Here is a 16,508-nt window from a genome sequence, read left to right on the forward strand (position 1 = left end):
CTTAAAAGCTGAAAAGTAATGGTTTTTATATTTATTATGTTGATAAATTAAATAGTAAGACACAAGTAACTGTAAGAATATTTTTCTGTGCATGAAAGCTCTTTGCAAAGAAAAGTCACTAACACTTAAAATTTTTCAAAGGCTTCACAAGGCACCTAAAATCAAGTCTAAAATCCTTAGCACAGTGCAAAGTACCAGAGGCAAGTCAGCCAGTGCATCCCTTTTCTTGTCATCCCTGTGCTCCTTTACCCTCTGCCTCACTTCCCATACCCAGTCTCTGGGGCTGCCTATTGCTGGCTGCCAGCTTCCCTATCCCCATAGGTGCTGGTGTCATCTTAACCTTTCTGTTCACCTGGCTCTTTTGTTCCCTTCCTTCAAGTCTCATCTTGAATGTCTCTTCCAACCAAGCCCCCTCTGAAACAAACACATATGGTACTCTGTATTTTGCAACTAAAATTAGAATTCCCACCTATGGGGACTTCCATGGAGATCCAGTGGTTAAGACTTCAGCTTCCAAAGCAGGCAGTGAGGGTCTGATCCCTGGTTGGTTAGGGAACTAAGATACCATGTGCTGTGCAGTGAGGCAATAAATAAATAAATAAGAAATAAGAATTCCCACCTAAGTGTTAATTTCTGTGTTCTTTCCTGGGCAGGAACAAATTCCCCAGAGTGGTGGTCCCTAATAGGTGTTTTTTAAAGCAATGAGCAAGACTCTTGTCTTCTGCAATTCAACAAGAAGACCACAAGTGACCCTTCAGACCCCCAGGACTAATCCCAACTACTGATGTTTGAGGCAAGACAATGCAAGCCCTCTGCCCCTCATATGACCACCCCTTCCCAATGTCCTCTCTGTCCAGTCTTTCATTTGAGTGCAACCTTTTGGCCAAATCCCTTCATCTATGAAAGATATGATGATTAGCATGATAATATTCTAAAGAAATGGAACTGGGCCAGTTGTATAGAAAACAAAGAGAAACTTAACTTCTACCTCACTCCATTCACACACACACAAAATTATTTTGGGGTGTATTATAAATTTAAAGGTAAAACCTAGGACTACAAAAGATTCCATAAGAAGGCCTAAGAGGATATTTTCACCACTTTGGAGCAGACAGATTTCATACACAGGACACAGAAAGCCTTAGTCACAAAGGGATGGTGTTGTTGAGTTTATTTAAATCTTTTATTCTGCCATACTGGTAAGCACAATAGGATATACTTGCCAAGCTGATATTTGAAAATTGATATATGATACAGACCCTTTCACTTCTGAAAATCCAAAATCTTAAAAAGCTCATACTTGTTAGCATCACCAGAAATGTATCCTAGTGGATCTTGGAATCAGAGGGAAAAAATAGTTACAAAGCATACCATTCGAATAATTGCTGAAATTTGAGTATGGAGTATATAATTTTACTCAAGTTATGTAAAGTAGTGAAAGTGTTAGTTCCTCAGCCATGTCTGACTCTTTGTGACCCTGTGGACTATAGCCCACCAGGCTCCTCTGTCCATGGAATTTTCCAGGCAAGAATACTGGAGTGTGTTGCCATTCCCTTCTGCAGGAGATTTTCCAAACCAGGGATCAAACCCAGGTCTACCACACTGCAGCAGATTCTTTATGTCTGAGCTACAAGGGAAGCCCCAAGTTATGTAAGAGAATGTCATTATTATGAAATGCATGATGAAATATTTAGGAATATAAGGATATTTACATGTCATTTACATTCAAATGAGTCAGGGGAAAACACATATGAGAAAGAATGAGAAAGAGAGAGACAAGACAGAGATAGAGAGCAAATATGGCAAAATATTAACAACTGAGGAATCTGGATCAACAACATATGAGTGTTCTTTGTACTATTCTTGCAACTCTTTGGTAAGTTAGAGATTTTTTAAAAAATAAAAATATATCAAATTTATTTTAGTATCTAGTTTCATTTTTCAATTAAAGCTATTGGATAGTTTTTTTGTAATTTAAAATTCATTATCAGAGGTGAGGAAAGAATTAATAAGCTTTTAACTATTGATGACAACTGAAATTATTAACCATGCATTTTTAAAAGCCATGTTAGAGTAAAAAGTTCCAGCTATGCTACTTAATGAAGGAACTATCCTTTAACTCTTTATTTCTAATTATAGTCTCATTTTGACAAAATGTACATCTTTTTCATCTAATCAATACTATGCCAAACAAAAATTTTCCAAATGTTGTCTTTCTTTACTATTTGTGAAATTTGACTTAACTGTTACTCTTTAAAAGTTCCTTAAAGGAAATTTGAAATTTTAATTTTCGCCGTGAACCTGTTTGATCAAAAAGGTAAAGCAAAACTGATATTTATATAATCAACAAATTATCTGAAAAAAATTTTAACTACTTCACATTTCTTCTTAGCACAAGTGAGAATAAATTGGTTCCAAGGTACTACAGGTTTGGCATTTTTACTACAAGCTTTAAATCATATTGTTACTATACTCAAATCATCTCTAAGAAAACGGTGGTGTTCACAAGTACAAAAATTATTATATCCAGTAAGTGGTATTCTACACAGTCAAGATAATAAGAGAATTCTTTACAAAATTATATTTTGAAAAATGCAGAATGTCTGATAATTACCAGTATCACAAAAGCTAAAATGAGAAAAATACAGAAAATAGAAGTACTCATTAAATAATATTATTTTGCTTTGAAGAAGCCAGAAATGATTCTATTTGAGGAAATAAGTGATAATGATAAGATGCAATTAATACATCCTATCTCTTTTAAGCCAAAGCCTGCTTTTCACCTCAGGACAATTCTGATTTTTGCATTCCTAATCTCCTTTGTCCAGAACAGGGCCCCATTTTAAGCCATTATTTGAATAGAGTTCATGATCTAAAGCCATTTTTCTCCACAGGATGTTTTCATTTTAGTATTAATACATAAGTTGCAAAAAGGCAAATGACTAAGTCAGTTACAAAGAATTTGTAGCGTAATAAGAGCCAATTTATAGTAACTGTCAACCGACTTCTATACTGAAGCAGAAAAGCTGCTACAGTACAGGTGAGAACTAACATGATTCTTCCATATGCTCAGACTTTGTTTATTAAAAAATACCATCATAAGATCTGAAAAGAAACCTTACTGGGTCCTTCCAAAGCTGAATAATTTTCCAAATGATTTTCCTCTGGTTGCAGAGCCTGTTCATGCCTTCAGTGTTTTTTCAATCATTTAGCTTTTGCAATATTTTTTTGATATTTTTGTTTCTTCTTTTGCTCCTTTTCCCAATCATCTTAGCCAATTTCCAAGAGAATATAGCGCTTGCTAGAAACAATGACATTAGGGCCAAAATAATTGTTGAAAAGAAGTCATATGGGTTTTTTGAAGCCCATTCCACAACATACTCAGCCTAAGCCTTTATATCAACTCTGCAACTCCATGGACTATAACCCGCCAAGCTGTTCTGTCCATGGAATTCTCTAGGCAAGAATACTGGAGTGAGTTGCCACTTCCTACTCCAAGGGATCTTCCCAGCACAGGAATCGAACCTGAATCCCATGCATCTCCTGGATTGGTAGGCGGATTCTTCGCCACTAATGCCACCTGGGATTATTAGCCAATCATAATTTCATATGATCCTTGGTTGGTTGTCTTCTTCTTTAGCTCTACCATAAACTCTGACTGAAGGCTTAAATTCTTTTTTTTTAAATTTCTGTTACTTTCTTTTTTTTTCTTTTTTTAAAATATAAATTTATTTATTTTAATTGGAGGTTGATTACTTTACAATATTGTATTGGTTTTGCCATACATCAACATGAATCTGCCACAGGTATACATGTGTTCCCCGTCCTGAACCCCCCTCCCACCTCCCTCCCCGTACCATCCCTCTGGGTCGCCTCAGTGCACCAGCCTCAAGCATCCAGTATCATGCATCAAACCTGGACTGGCAATTTGTTTCATATATGATATTATACATGTTTCAATGCCATTCTCCCAAATCATCCCACCCTCGCCCTCTCCCACAGAGACCAAAAGACTGTTCTATACATCTGTGTCTCTTTTGCTGTCTCGCATGCAGGGTTATCATTACCATCTTTCTAGATTCCATATATATGCATTAGCATACTGTATTGGTGTTTTTCTTTCTGGCTTACTTCACTCTGTATAATGGGCTCCAGTTTCATCCACCTCATTAGAACTGATTCAAATGTATTCTTTTTAATGGCTGAGTAATATTCCATTGTGTATATGTACCACAGCTTTCTTATCCATTCCTTTGCTGATGGACATCTAGGTTGCTTCCATGTCCTGGCTATTATAAACAGTGCTGCAGTGAACATTGGGGTACACATGTCTCTTTCACTTCTGGTTTCCTTGGTGTGTATGCCCAGCAGTGGGATTGCTGGGTCATAAGGCAGTTCTATTTCAGTTTTTTAAGGAATCTCCGCACTGTTCTCCATAGTGGCTGTACTAGTTTGCATTCCCACCAACACTATGAGAGGGTTCCCTTTTTTCCACACCCTCTCCAGCATTTACTGCTTGTAGACTTTTGGATCACAGCCATTCTGACTGGCGTGAAATGGTACCTCATTGTGGTTTTGATTTGCATTTCTCTGACAATGAGTGATGTTGAGCATCTTTTCACGTGTTTGTTAGCCATCTGTATGTCTTCTTTGGAGAAATGTCTATTTAGTTCTTTGGCCCATTTTTTGATTGGATCGTTTATTTTTCTGGAATCGAGCTGCAGGAGTTGCTTGTATATTTTTGAGATTTGTTCTTTGTCAGTTGCTTCATTTGCTATTATTTTCTCCCATTCTGAAGGCTGTCTTTTCACCTTGCTTAGAGTTTCCTTTGTTGTGCAGAAGCTTTTAATTAGGTCCCATTTGTTTATGTTTGCTTTTATTTCCAATATTCTGGGAGGTGGGTCATAGAGGATCCTGCTGTGATTTATGTCGGAGAGTGTTTTGCCTATGTTCTCCTCTAGGAGTTTTATAGTTTCTGGTCTTATGTTTAGATCTTTAATCCATTTTGAGTTTATTTTTGTGTATGGTGTTAGAAAGTGTTCTAGTTTCATTCTTTTACAAGCGGTTGACCAGTTTATATACTCCAAGACGGAAGCAGGAAGGCAGAAGCAGTGGCCTTCCCAACCCACCCACGGGCCAGTGCTCACCTGGATCCTAGAGTTGTTGTTGTTTTAATTTTAAGAACAACAACAACAACAACAAATTCTTGCTGAAACTGAGTTGAATCCTGTCTCCCAGAGATTTCCATCTCTTTGGATCTAATTCTGTCCCTTCTGTGATCTTTCTGGACAAACATGTTTTTCCACTATAATACCATTTCAGACATCAGAATGATGGTATCATGACTCTCCCAGCTTTTTCTCAGTAGATAATCTGGGTGGAAACTTCACCTCTTTCCTAATCTCTACCCTTCTTTGCTCTGTAGTTGTTCTTTCTCTTCCACTGAGGGCAGATATAAACACACGTACACACACGCAAACACACTCACAAGTGTATATATTAAGTGTGATGTCTTACTTTGGGAACCTCTGTCAGCTCCTACATATGCAGAGCTGTCCATGGAAATGCACAAGGAGTAATTTTCTTCCGTGCATAAAAATCTCAACCGTGTCAAAGGCTTCTCAATGAGACTGTGACACAGCCTGTCACTTACTGCATTGGCAAAGAAAAAGTAGACAGCAAAGCATTGTCTCTTTTGGCAGGACTGTGAGACGAATGGAGTCTCAGGAACTCACAGTGTGTGAAAAAGAGAAATAAGACATAAAAGCCCGCCATAGAAAGGTTGCTATGGTGTGATGTGTTTCCCCCACCCTACCACTCTTTTCAGAGGCAGAAAGAAAAATGAATGATGGTAGATTTCACCAATTCTTTCATAAGTGAATGAATGAGTCTTTCCCAAAGAAAACTGTCTCACAAAATGAATAGCTCCATTACACAAATCTGGTGACACAATCAGACATTAGGAACCAAGATAGCCACAAGTTCTACTCAGTGCACAAAGACACAGATGGATCTGAATTCTGAGGATGTATATTCATATTTAAAGTATTGACTGATGGCATGAATTGCATGAGATCTACCAAGAGTGAAAAGTGAAAGCAAAATTGTTAGTCTATCAGTCGTGTCTGACTCTGTGACCACATGGACTGTAGCCCACCAGGCTCCTCTGTCCATGGAATTTCCCCAGGCAAGAATACTGGAGTGAGTAGCCATTTCCTTCTCCAGGGAATTTTCCCAATCCAGGGATCAAGCTCAGGTCTCCTGCATTATAGGCAGATTCTTTGCTGTCTGAGCCACCAGGGAAGCCCCAAGACCACGAGTGGCTAGCCATTCCCTTCTCTGGGGGAGCTTCCTGACCCACTAATGTGAACCTGGGTCTCCTGCATTATAGGTGATTCTTTACCACCTGAGCCACCCGGTAAGATACATTCAGCATGACCAAAAGCTAGCTATAGCAATGAACGCCTCTGAAATGTATTTTTACCAAGATAGCTCCAAACCTGTTTGCCGGTGTGTTCCCAGGGCTTGGAACAGGAGGTTTGAAATATAGCTAGCTTCTCAAGGTCCTTTCTACCTCTTTGATGCTGAGCACAGAGTTCTTGCAGACTCTGTGTTAAAAGTAGAACATTAGCACCATCTAAAGGCTACATTCCAAATGTCTTGCCAGTGTAAGATATGTTGCCTGAAATAATGTTTATTGTGTATTTTTTTGGGTTCCAAAATCACTGCAGATGGTGATTGCAGCCATGAAGTTAAAAGACGCTTACTCCTCCTTGGAAGGAAAGTTATGACCAACCTAGATAGCATATTGAAAAGCAGAGATATTACTTTGCCAACAAAGGTCCTTCTAGTCAAGGCTATGGTTTTTCCAGTGGTCATGTATGGATGTGAGAGTTGGACTGTAAAGAAAGCTGAGTGCCAAAGAATTGATGCTTTTGAACTGTGGTGTTGGAGAAGACTCTTGAGAATCCCCTGGACTGCAAGGAGATCCAACCAGTCCATCCTGAAAGAGATCAGTTCTGAGTGTTCATTGGAAGGACTGATGCTGAAGCTGAAACTCCAATACTTTGGCCACCTGATGTGAAGAGTTGACTCATTGGAAAAGACCCTGATTCTGGGAGGGATTGGGGGCAGGAGGAGAAGGGGAAGACAGAGGATGAGATGCATGGATGGCATCACCGACTAGGTGGACATGAGTTTGAGTGAACTCCGGGAGTTGGTGATGGACAGGGAGGCCTGGCGTGCTGTGATTCATGGGATCGCAAAGAATTGGACATGACTGAGTGACTGAACTGAACTAAATGCTTTGGAGTATTGACTCTAAAAATTTTTGCCTACCGAGAATGAAGCAGTGGGCCAGTATCACATGCTATGTGTCTGAGATGGTTATATTTCTGGAGAGGTACATGTTGTCTGCAGTGCTTGCCTGTTTGAAAGAGTAGGCCTTTTAAAAATTTTTTATAGAAATATTGATTTACAATGTTGTGTTTCAGGTGTACAACAAAGTGGTTCAGTTATACCTATATGTATAAACACATACATTAATTTTTTTTTACGTTCTCTTCCCTTATAGGTTATTATAAGATATTGAGTAGACTTCTCCATGCTAAACAGTAAGTCTTTGTTGTTTATCTATTTTATATATAGCAGTGTGTACCTGCTAATCCCAAACTCCTAATTTATCCATCTCTCCCCTTCCCAAAAGTAGGTCGTGTTTATCAAAAGCTGTACTGGCTTGCTGTATTGTAGGGACCTGTTATTCCTTAGCTCAAACTGCCAGTGGGTCTAGTCTGAACTTGGCCATTGGTGGGAGGGAGGCGGTTGAGGGGCGGGGGACTGGGCGGTTATGAAATAGCCATTAGCCTGGTAGGAGAGATGGGGCTCCAGGTCTGCTTTGCTGTTTGCTAGGTTTGTGGCTTTAACCTCTCTGATCTTGTTAGGCATAAAGCAAGGTTGCTCCACTAGATTATCCTTAGGGACCTCTCCTTTTTTACCATCAGTGTGGCCCTGCGTTTTGAGACGATGATGTAACCTGGTCCCATACCTCTATTTTATATCATTTTGGGGAGCAAAAGAAAATGATCCCAGAAACTGTCTGTTATGTTAAACCCAGCTGAGTTGTACCCAAATCCTTTGGGTTCAAAGGCAAGGAAAGTCTGACTTAAAGTTTCTTTGGAAAGTTTCCAGGGCCCCAGTAGTAAGCTAGAGTCCCCAGATTCCCTAAAAGTTACTAAGGACCTATTAGAAATCGGAGCTGGTCTTTAAAAGACTTGAGTGGTAGGAGGATTTTACAATAGACTGACCATCTGATACAGTCATCCAATGAAAATGTGACTTCTGAGGGTCAAACCTTGGCAGGTGTGGGGACAGAGAGTGGATGCAGCAAAAAGAAAAATAATTTTAAGCTTAGTAGATAGAGATCTAGGGCTTCCCAGGTGGCGTTAGTGGTAAAGAACCTGCCTGACGATGCAGGAGTCGAAAGAGACGTAGACTCGATCCTTAAGTCAGGAAGGTCCCCTGGAGGAGGGCATGGCAACCCATCCAGTATTCTTGCCTGGAGAATCCCGTGGACAGAGGAGCCTGGTGGGCTACAGTCCAGAGGGTCACACAGAGTCGGACAGGACTGAAGCAACTGAGCACACGCACGTGCAGACAGAGACCTGTGGTTAGTTTGCCTCTGCCCCTTACTGGTCGTGAGACTCCAGGACAAATCACTCAAGCACTCTAAGCTTTGGTTTCCATGTCTGTAAAATGCACCTAACAACCAAGTTGTTGAGAGGATTAAATTAGACACTGTACCCATCTAGTCCAGCCCAATACTGGATGCAGCATAAATATCCCATGAATGATGTCACAAGCTTATTATTTTAAAAGCAGACTCTCCCGTTTAAGGCAACACAGTGAACAAAGAAAGGTTTGAGATTCTTGTGCATTAGCACAAGCCCCAGCAATAGATTTTGAGTCTCAGATCTAAAAATGCTTGCCAGGTTCCTCTGACACACAGCCCGGGTTCATGCTTTTGTCTTTCAAAATGGCCTCTTAGCTCTGTGCTTCTTGAGTGTCTGCCATCGGTTGCACCTTTCCCCTGCACCATCTTGCTTCTGCTTTTAGCACAGGTGGCTTTGCTGTCAGGGTATTTGAAGTCTTCCTTTGATGGCCCTGCAACTAAGCAACTTAATTATGAATGAGCACTCTGCCTAAAAGCCTGTATCGCTCTGCTCTTGTTTTTGTTCAAGTACCCCTGGCATATAGCCAGCGACTCAATACACAAAAGCAAAGGGATGACCGACCCACCCACCCACCACTGAACGACCCCACTCCCTTCCCATCCATCTGCTGCTTGCTGCCTTTGTTAGAAGGGAAGAGAGGAAGAGTGAGCTATGAGGAAAAGATCATGAAAATATAATACATTTTTGTGAAATATATTGATAACATATTAAACCTTTAAAAAAAAGTTCTCAAAATAAATGATGCATTATCAGCAATTCATTCTGTTCTAAGATTGGTCAAAGCAATGAGCTTATTTCTATTTTTAATCACTTATATAAAATATCACCCATGTACAGCTCTTGAAAAGAAGAAAAGGAAACATGAGAAACTCAATAAGTAAAAGTACAAGGTTTCTTTGTGGTGAAAGTACAGGAGAAACTTTATCTTAAGAATAGTTAAGTGTTAGAGCAGGGCTGTGTGTGTGGGGGGGGTGTGTGTGTAGAATATTCATGATATGGGAAGAGATCTTCATAATCTGGTCTACAAAACTGAGTAGAAGAAAGCATAAGTGATGCTCTCTGGATCACACAGCCGGTTGGTGGTGGAGCCAGGAGGGCATTTGGATTTCCTGACTCCTAGATATTATTGAGCAAGGCCATGTGGACAGTAAAGTCTCCAAAATCTCCAAGTAACTGTTGCTCGTGTTATTGTTGCTTTCGAACTGTTACTAAACCAGTTCAACCTCTTTTTTTGTTCCCTCAACCTCTTTGCTCTTATTCTTAGACTTGTCCACTACGTTTGCTCCCTTTTTACACAAAGATTTCAGTACATATATTTCAAAAATAATATATGGCTGGAATTGACATGCACTGTGAATGTAAAATAAGCACCAGATTTCAAAGACTTGATATGACAAAAAGAATGTGAACGATCTTAGTGATAACTTTTCTTGTTGATTACATGTTGAAACAATATTTGGGATAGATTGGATTGAGTAAAATATGTTGTTAAAATTAATTTTACCTGTTTAAAAAAATTTTAGTGTTGCTACTATAGGGTTAAAAATGATTTATGTGGCTCACATTACAGCTTTAATCATGTAGAATTATAACCTTCCAATTTGAATTAGATATTCTCCTCTTTGTTCAAATCCAAGATTTGCAACAAAGGCTTCTGGCTAAGGGTACATGACTACTGTTTTGGCAAAATAGAATTTAATGTAAGAAATAATTGACTTAGGTATATTAAACTGTGCTCATCAATAATTGCACTGTTTGGCGCAGATTATATAAATTATACTCATCCATAGTTGTACTATTCTGGTAAAGTAGAAATTAATGTAAGGCATAAATGATTTAAATGCGTTAATTTGTACTATTTACTATAATCCTCCCTTCCTTGTGGTGGAACATATAGTCCCTGACTCTCTGGTGTCTTTAAATTTAAACGTAACCAAAAATGTTGCCTTCATAAAGTTCTTCCAGCAGGCCACTGGTCAAGACATACCTCAAAATAGGCTCATTAACTCACAGCTGTAAGCTGTTATTAAAGGGTGGGGTGTGAAGCAGAGGGAGAGAAGACAGGCCTTTTGAGAATAACTGAATGATGGGAGGAAGAAAAGGCTGTACCTTACTTCAGAATAAATTAATTTCTCAGAAAAATATTAAAAAGCTTACACATTGTTTTCATCTAAGCCTGATTCATGCAAGGAGGAGGGCAAATAAAATGATCTAATAAGTGTCTTCTGCCACTTGAGTGAATGTAATTTTAAAGCAGAATACGCAAACTAAAAATTAAGCTATAAAATAGAAACCAACTTTGATTTATTTCTACCAATTTAGTATTATAATCTTAAAATGAAAACTTTTTATTGTATAGTAATATAACAGAAAGTCTTAGGAATGCATAAATTTTTCTGGGGAAACATATGGATAAGAATACCATTCAGCTTAGGCAAAGCTCTATTTGAGAAGCTGCAACTTGTTCTAACTCTGAACGCATAATGCAAATGGTTGCTAATACTCATGAGTGCTGCTCAGTGCCAGGTATAGTTCTGGGTTTCTACACATCATGTATCAGCGTACTTAATTGTCATAATAGAACCATGAATTCTATTCACAGACTCATCTGACCTTACAGATATGAAATCCAAGGCACAGAAAGATGGAAAAGTTTGCCCAGAAGTCACATGGCTAGTAAACAGCAGAACAGGGATGTAAGGCAGTCTTGCCTCAGAGTTCATGACCTTAACATACAACGAGCACTCTGAGTTAGTGAGTAAAAGTGGCCAAACGGTTAAAGAAAGTCTTAGAATATTGGTTTCAACAACAATAATGAAGAATTCATTTGTATGGATCATGGAAACCTGCCATGCAAGAAGAATCAAGGATTTAGCATTGGCCAATGGCGTGAGCCTTGGTTGAAAAGTCAGGAGACACAGGATCAGAAACCTCTATAAATAACAGTGGTCCCCAACCTTTTGGCACCAGGGACTGATTTCATGGAAGACAATTTTTCCATGGACCAGGCGGTTGGGGGGAGCAGTAGGAGGGTGGTTTCTGAAAGATTCTTATAAGGAGCATGCAACCTAGATCCCTCGCATGCACAGTTCACTGTAGGGTTTGAGCTCCTATGAGAATCTAATGCTGCCGCTGATCTGACAGGAGATGGAGCTCAACCAATAACAGCCATGAGGAACAGCTATAAATACAAACGAAGCTTCACTCCCTGGCCCATGGCTCTCCTCCTGCTCTGTGGCCAGAGGGAGGGGTGTGAGGGGGAACGATGGGGAGTTGAGGAACCCTGTTCTGTAGAGTGAGACAGTGGGATGACGTGCCCTGCATGTACCTTTATCAGACCAATTATTCTGTTAGTATTATGGTTTCTGAGAGCTTCTTCCAATGACAATTACCTAAAAAGTCATGAATCACAAATGAAGTTGTGCAATTTAATAAGGGCATGTGAAGGAGACTGTCCCAATGCGAAGAGGAAATAATTGGATGCTAGGATTATGGGGAAAACACTGCTGGTGTTGACCAAAATTGAAGAGGACACATTGTTAAGAATTTAGTTATTTAAAACCAAACGCAGGGTTTAGAATATCAGCTTTTACCAGGAAAGATCTTTACCTCTTTAAATTTTTTTTCCACTGCACATATGCATGGACAGTTACTTTAATACACTTTGTGATGATGATGGCAATATTAACTTTAGTGATTGTTTTGAAGATAATGAAGAATTCTCAGATACCAAAGAAAGTCTGAATGATTAGAAACCATAAGAACTTACTCGTACTATCTGTAAAGTGAGGGTAATATTTAACCTCACAGTCTGTTGGAAGGATTAAATGAGATAAAGCAGAGAAAGTGCTAAGCTCAATGTCTGCTTCATTGTGCTCTGCTAATCAAGTTTAAAAATGATGACAGCAACAATGATGATGACAATGACAGGCCACACAAGTCAGACTGCACTAAGGGAGCCATGTCTAACTCTCAACAATTTTAAAATAAAACATTCAGTTTAACATGTATACATAACATGAAAATATTGAAGCTATTCAAAAGATTACAGCCAAATATGACAGGATTTTAAACTCACAAGCTCAGCTTTGGTTTCATATATAATTTGAAATATATTTATTTTCTGCAGAAGCTTATATTCAAATAGCATATTCTCTAAAGTTCTATTGAATCAAACCCCTCATGCTTTGTGTCAACAAGCTCTTTACATTCTGGGATGGAAGTTTGCTAATGAGAACTGAGAGATGCCAACACAAGATGGTTTGGTGGTCATTGTCTTCTGTTTTCAAGTTTCAGAAAAAAAAAAAAAAGGTGTTACAGAATTGCAAAGAACCTCTGGTTTCTTATCCAGGAGATTTTTGTAGTAATTAATTTACCTCATAAGGATGAGATACCATCTGTGCAAGTGCTGTATCATTATAATGTTATTATTGAAAGTCATAGCCCCTTGGTTTAAAAACGGCCTCCTTAAAACCAAGCACACAAGAGCATCTGCTTGTGGATTATCTCTATGTGTCACCAGTGAACTTATTATAGTCATCTCTCACCCTCTCTAGGTTGTACACGTATGAAAATCAAGGCTATGGCTTTTTCACCTCAGTGTCTCCAGCACTTAGATATTGGTACATACGTTGAAGCTGTGCATTTAGAGGAAGTAGAAATATTGATTTGAACCCTAAATATTATGGGCCACCTCAGAAGACAAGATGGCTTAGATGCACTTGCTTCTTTTTCCAGGCCAATAAAATGCGTAGAAGTTATTGTTGCAGGTTTGGTTCCCAAGACTCAGAGGCTGAGATGGAGCTTGTGATGCAAGGTATTTATCAGGGATCATCACAAACACAAAGAGAGAAGCACGCCTGGCCAGAAAGAGAAGTAGAGCTGACATGCCTCAGCCAACCCAGTTGGACAGCTCTGGCTAGAGTTGTCTTTCATCAGAGTAATATAGCCAGGCTCTTATGACTCCACCTACATTAGTCACTGGATGTGAAAGCCACCCCTGGAAAAGCATACCCTTGGGCAAAGTGACTCTGCAGCTGAGGCAGTCTTGGAGAAGACTGACAGCTGAGGCAGCAAATCCTTCCTTAGTGCATGCATGTCCATGTCCACCCTGGTCACCAAATTTTAAACGTTCTGTCTACCATGTGAGAAGATGGCATTAACATGTCTTTAACCAACGAGAAATTTGGAATTACATTCATATTTAAGTTGAAGAATTTACCCGTGTTTTCATAGATTTCTGGTCGATTCTACCAAAATATTTCATAAATATAGTGAAGAGTTCAGGGAAAATTTGATTTGTTGGCATACGATGTCATTTTCACATGAACTATTGTCCTTCAGCAAGTGGTGGCTGGGTACTTGTTGATACATTAAAACAGATGTTATTAAGGTGTTTCAATGGGCAGTCTTTCTGGGATGTAACAATATACCTATGGCAGAGCTTGAGTAGAACCTTTCTGCCCAGATCCAAGCCTTTCCATTATTCTAGTTCCTGAAGGGAATGGGCTTGTCTGTCTACCCAGATATGGCTGTGTCCTGGGGTCATGAATCAGCATCAGCAGGGTATGGCTTCCATTTCTGATCTAAGCCTTCCCAACTACCCATGCATTTGGTGTTTCATCTTGTGTAGCTGTCTTATTCAAGTGTGTATGTTTCAATGGGGCCTGAAAAAGTAACCAAAAGTAAATCTGTATCTTAACTTCTCCAAGGTCACAAGAAAGAAATCAACTTACCCAAACAGTTTCCCAGTCATAACATGTAGGCACCACATTCTACCTAATAGAAAGTCATAGGTTGAGTGGATTAGCAAACACTTGAGTTTAGAAGAAAACCAATTGTTATTTCCTCAAGACCCAAACCAGTTGAATTGTTCTTCATTCTAAGTTTCTGAGGAAAGTTCAGGTGGTTACATGAAGAAAACTAAAGTGATTGGTCTGGGAAATTGAGAACTCGAGAAAATCAGTTCAGTCCATAAACCTCTCCATTATTATTAAATGCTTATAAATTATGAGGGTAAGATCAGCTTACCCTAAAGGAAATCCTTATCCTATCCTAAAGGAAATCCTTATCCTAAAGGAAATCAGCCCTGAATATTCATTGGAAGGACTGATGCTGAAGCTGAAACTCCAATAATTTGGCCACCTGTTGTGAAGAACTGACTCATTGGAAAAGATCCCGATGCTGGGAAAGATTGAAGGCAGGAGGAGAAGGGGACGACAGAGGATGAGATGGTTGGATGGCATCACTGACTCAATGGACATGAGTTTGAGTAAGCTCCGGGAGTTGGTGATGGACAGGGAAGACTGGTGTGCTGCAGTCCATGAGGTTGCAAAAAGTAGGACACAACTGAGTGACTTGAACTGAACTGAAGATCAGCTTATAAGAGGCTTGCCCTTCACCATTGTGGATTATCACACACATTTTAAAGATGTAAGTTGCTAAAATTATAACATAATTTCCCTTTATTCATTCAGAGAAAATGGGGAAGACATTCCTTCGGCATTTCAAGAATGCAGTGTTTTTAACTGATCAATGTTTTCATTTAGTTATCTCTCAATCCTTAGGGATAGACATTAACATATGGCTAAATATGTTTAATTTTTTAAAGATACAGTGCAAATTCCATAGTAACTTACTATCCAATAATGTCTAAATTCTCTCCATTCCCAGGGCTATTTTTAGGTCTTTTGGAAAACTATAACTCTTTTTCCTCTTTCTCAGCCTTGATATGCCCCATTAAATTTTACTCTGTCTCGCTATGCTCTTTTCCAGCCCATTCACCATAGTCAACATCCAAGATCCTGAGAAAAGCAGGATTCCTTTCAGGGGCAATGGGAAGGGAAGAACTCATGGTTGTGGAGAACAGGAAGTCTGGGTTCTAGTCTGAAATCCAAGACTAAGTGTATGACTTTGGGCAAATTCGAGGGTTTCTGCAGGTCTCCATTTGCTCAGAGAGAGGAGGATGGAAACTTTTTAATGGGCTTCCCAATGCCACTGTTCTCTAACGTTCCAAGCATATTCTACTTTTTTCCATGAGGGAAACTTTGACAATAGACCACGTAATAGAATTGGAAGGAAACACTTTCTATGGCTTTCAGAGAATTTGGAAAATATGAGTCATAAAACTGCCCCCATCCAGTCCCACATTGGTAGCAAGAAAATAAAGATTTAGTTTAGGGCATATGACTCTCAAATCAAATTGTTTTCCAAGCCAGGAAGAGATATTTTAAGACTAGAAACACTATTTTCACTTTTTGATTAGTGACATGAAAGAATAGCTATAAATGTGACCAGCAGTTAATACTTTCGTTATCAGTTATGAATTATAACTATTTAACTTTAGGTGTTAAATTTAATTCTTTTTTTATGACAAAATTTCTCCTCTATAACGGTCCAAATCACCACTTCACATTTGCCTTCAGAATGAGGAGAACCTCCAGTTTAGTGGACTGGCTGGCTCTGTCACCATGAAGGTTAAGATCAAGGTCAAGGTTTAATAGTATTAGTCTCATTCTGTTCCAAAGCCACAAATATAAATTTAACCCTGCTGGCTTTCTTAAAAAGTGTGAAATTATGCCAAAAAATGTATAAAACCATCATCACTACAGGAAATGTAATGCATGTGTTAACTGTACTAACAGTGGGATGCACCGTCATCACTGGTGAACCAAGACAGCAAGGTGTCATAGTTGCCTTGGAAGCTGAGTTGCCAGCCTGCGTTAGTGTTGTGATACTTAAAGTGGACACAGCACTATGGCAGCACTGTGAGTATTCTTG

General features: G+C 39.2%; 1 pseudogene; it reads right to left on the minus strand.

Moving 5' to 3' along the window:
• Positions 1–3,189: 3,189 nt before the first annotated feature.
• Positions 3,190–15,582, minus strand: LOC105605674 (small integral membrane protein 15-like; annotated as a pseudogene).
• Between the last annotated feature and the right edge of the window lie 926 nt (positions 15,583–16,508).

This window comes from Ovis aries, chromosome X, assembly GCF_016772045.2.
Source record: "Ovis aries strain OAR_USU_Benz2616 breed Rambouillet chromosome X, ARS-UI_Ramb_v3.0, whole genome shotgun sequence".
Lineage (NCBI taxonomy): Eukaryota > Metazoa > Chordata > Mammalia > Artiodactyla > Bovidae > Ovis > Ovis aries.